The sequence below is a fragment of the Triticum aestivum genome, chromosome 3A (genome assembly GCF_018294505.1).
Source record: "Triticum aestivum cultivar Chinese Spring chromosome 3A, IWGSC CS RefSeq v2.1, whole genome shotgun sequence".
NCBI lineage: Eukaryota > Viridiplantae > Streptophyta > Magnoliopsida > Poales > Poaceae > Triticum > Triticum aestivum.
This window is the reverse complement of record NC_057800.1, coordinates 365,828,433-365,832,954: the sequence shown is the minus strand read 5'-3', so window position 1 is coordinate 365,832,954 and position 4,522 is coordinate 365,828,433.

The following is a 4,522-nucleotide window of genomic DNA, read 5'->3' as shown; positions in this document are numbered from 1 at the left end:
CTTTCATTACTCTTTTGTTACCTTTACCATCACTATCATATTACTTTGCTACTAAACACTTTTCTGCAGATACTAAGTTTCCAGGTGTGGTTGAATTGACAACTCAGCTGCTAATACTTGAGAATATTCTTTGGCTCCCCTTGTGTCGAATCAATAAATTAGGGTTGAATACTCTACCTTCAAAAGCTGTTGTGATCCCCTATACTTGTGGGTCATCAAGACCAATTTCTGGCGCCGTTGCCGGGGAGGGTAGGACAAAAGATGTCATTCAAGTTCTTTTCCATAAGCACGTATGACTATATTCGGAATACATGCCTACATTACATTGACGAATTGAAGCTAGTTCTGTGTCACCCTATGTTATGACTGTTACATGATGAACCGCATACGGCATAATTATCCATCATTGATCCGATGCCTACGAGCTTTCCATATACTTACGCTTATTTACTTTCCCATTGCTATTGTTATAATCACTACAAAATACCAAAAACATTACTTTGCTTTCGTTACTCTTTTGTTACCGTTACCATCACTATCATATTACTTTTCTACTAAACACATTGCTGCAGATACTAAGTTTCCAGGTGTGGTTGAATTGACAACTCAGCTACTAATACTTGAGAATATTCTTTGGCTCCCCTTGTGTCGAATCAATAATTTTTGGTTGAATACTCTACCCTCGAAAGCTGTTGCGATCCCCTATACTTGTGGGTCATCAAGACCAATTTCTAGCGCCATTGCTGGGGAGCATAGCTCTATTCTTTGAGTCACTTGGGATTTATATCTGCTGGACACTATGAAGAACTTGAAAGACGCTAAGACAACAATATACCCCTCAACTACGAGGGGAGGTAAGGAACTGCCATCTAGCTCTGCACTTGATTCACCTTCTGTTATGAGTAAGCTTGCGACACCTAAACCTGCTTCCGCTATTCGTTCTGATATGTCGCATGTTATTGATGATGCTACTTCTGCTATACATGATACTTATGATGAAACTACTTCTATGCTTGATACTATTGTGCCACTTGGTGATTTTCTTGAGGAACGACTTGCTAGGGCTGGATAGATTGAAAATATTGAATCTGATTATGATGATGGAAGTGATGATGAAGAATCACTTGTTATTCTTGAGGGTTATTTATTTGATCAAGAAGCTTCTTTAGCTATTTTAGCTTGCAAAGATAGATATGAACTCAAAAGGTTATTAGCTAAATGGAATAAGCAATCTCTAAATGCTAGGATGAAACATGACCCTGCTTTTGCTACTTCACCTATCTGTGTTACTGATAAGGATTATGAATTCTCTATTGATCCTGATATAATTACTTTAGTTGAATCTGATCCTTTTCATGGCTATGAATCTGAAACTGTTGTGGCACATCTTACTAAATTAAATGATATAGCCACCCTGTTCACTAATGATGAGAGATCTCGCTACTTTTATATCCTTAAAATATTTCCGTTCTCATTAAAAGGTGATGCTAAGATATGGTTTAATTCTCTTGATCCTGGTTGTGTGCGTAGTCCCCAGGATATGATTTACTACTTCTCTGCTAAATATTTCCCTGCTCATAAGAAACAACCTGCTTTAAAGGAAATATACAACTTTGTGCAAATTAAAGAAGAGAGTCTCCCACAAGCTTAGGGAGGCTTCTCAAGTTACTTAATGCTTTGCCTGATCATCCTCTTAAGAAAAATGAAATACATGATATCTTTTATAATGGACTAACCGATGCTTCCAAAGATTACCTGGATAGTTGTGCTGGTTCTCTTTTCAGGGAAAGAACACCGGACGAAGCTGAAATCTTACTGAACAATATGTTGACAAATGAAAATAATTGGGCACCTCCTGAGCCAGCTCCTGCTCCAATTAATGATCCTATTCCTAAACCAACTCCGAAGAAGAGATGTGTTCTATTTCACAGTCCCGAAGATATGCAAGCGGCAAAGAAATCTATGAAAGAAAAAGGTATTGAAGCTGAAGATGTTAAGAATTTACCTCCTATTGAAGATATACATGGTCTTAATTTACCGCCTGCCGAAGAAATGTATGATCTTAATCCTTTATTTATTGAAGAACCTCCAGACCTCGATAAACCGACATAGGTAGTAAAGGTAAATTCTCTCTATAGATATGATAGAGCTGAAATCCCTCCTACTAAAATTGCTAGTCAGTGCTTGGATGAGTTTGATAATTTTATGTTTAAGCAAGAATACTTCAATGCTTATTTTGGTAGACAATTAAAACAAGATGCTGATATGATTAAATACTTGGGTGATTATATGGCTAATATTAGAGGTGAACTTAAACTTGTTAGCAAACATGCTTCTGTGGTTACCACTCAAGTAGAACAAGTACTTAAAGCTCAAAAGGAATTTCTCAATGAGATGAATGGTAAGAAAAATAATTATGCTGTTAAAGTGGCTACTAGAACTGGTAGAATGACTAAGGAACCTTTGTATACTGAAGGACACCCTAAGAGAATTGAGCAAGATTCTCAGAGAAATAAAATTGATGCACCTAGTTCTTCTAAAAAGAAGGAAAAGAAAAATGATAGAACTGTGCAAACTTCTAGTGAACCTATTGCTGAACCACCTGATAATCCAAATTATATCTCTATGTCTGATGCTGACACACAATCTGGCAATGAACATGAACCTAATGAAAATGTTAATGATGATGTTCATAATGATGCTCAACCTATTAATGATAATGATGTAGAAGTTGAACCTGCTGTTGATCTTGATAACCCACAACGAAAGAATCAACGTTATGATAAGAAAGACTTTGTTGCTAGAAAACATGGTAAAGAAAGAGAGCTGTGGGTTAAACCCATGCCTTTTCCTCCCAAACCATGCAAGAAAAAGGATGATGAGGATTTTGAGCGCTTTGCTGAAATGATTAGACCTATCTTTTTGTGTATGTGATTGACTGATATGCTAAAAATGAATCCCTATGCTAAGTACATGAAAGATATTGTTACAAATAAAAGAAAGATACCAGAAGCTGAAATTTCCACCATGATTGCTAATTATACTTTTAAGGGTGGAATACCAAAGAAACTTGGAGATCCAGGAGTACCTACTATACCATGCTCCATTAAAAGAAACTATGTTAAAACTGCTTTATGTGATCTTGGAGCCGGTGTTAGTGTTATGCCTCTCTCTTTATATCGTAGACTTGACTTGAATAAGTTGACACCTACTGAAATATCTTCGCAAATGGCTGATAAATCAACTGCTACACCTGTCGGTATTTGTGAGGATGTGCCTATTGTGGTTGCAAACGTTACTATTTTAACGGACTTTGTTATTCTTGATATTCCCGAGGATGATAGTATGTCTATTATTCTTGGAAGACCTTTTCTTAATACTGAAGGGGCTGTTATTGATTGCAACAAAGGCAATGTCACTTTTCATGTTAATCGTAATGAGCATACGGTACACTTTCCGAGGAAACAACCTCAAGTTCATAGTATCAATTCTATTGGAAAAATGCCATCGATTATATTTGGAGGTTTTGAATTTCCTCTTCCTACTGTCAAGAAGAAATATGATATTCTTATTATCCGGGATGTGCATATCCCCGTTGAGGTAACATAGTGTTATTCGAAATTTCTCCGGTTCCATGTTATTCGGAATGAGTTCGTTAACAAGACTTGATCAACCTTATTAGTGGATTCCTTTTGATGCGCATGAGATGGTTGAAACTAGAAGCACAACCTTTTGTACCCTCTCTATACTTTCTATTATTGAGTTGAAATAAAATAGAAATAAATATTTTTCTGTCTGTTGTCTGATTATCCGTGCAATATAAAAATACCTCGAAAATAAAAGTTCTCCAAATTCCCTGAAAATTAAATATGATTTTTTTCTAGAATATTTGAGGATTTATGGAACAGAGAACACACCAGGGGGGCCAACCACCTTGCCACGAGGGTGGAGGGCGCGCCCACCCCTCTAGGGCGCGCCCCCTGCCTCGTGGGCCCATGGTGGCCCTCCTCCACTTATTCTTTCACCCACACACTCCTTCCTCCCCCAAACACGAAAAACCAACTCAAGCACGAGTTCCAGCCATCTTTGCTGTAATTTTCAATCTCCTTGCTCAAAGCACCTCTCACAAAACTGCTTGGGGAGATTGTTCCTTGGTATGTGACTCCTCCATTGGTCCAATTATTTTTTGTTCTAGTGCTTTATTCATTGCAATTTTTTGCTTCTTAGGTGACCCTGTTCTTGAGCTTGCATGTCAAATTTATATGGTCAAAAGTAGTTTTGATGCATGATATAGGCCCTAGGCACTTGTAGGAGTGGTTGCTATCAATATTATTGAGTTTGGTTTACTTTTATTTTGAAGTTACTAAAAATTTTCAGAAATTTTCAGAGGAAGAAATATGCTTAGGAAAATGTTCCAAGGTGGTTCTTCAAAGAAGCAAGGACCCAGGCTTGCAATGCGTGATGCTGACGAAGAGCCACCAAGAGACGCTCCAGTGCGTCCTTGTGAGTGGCCTTCTAAAAA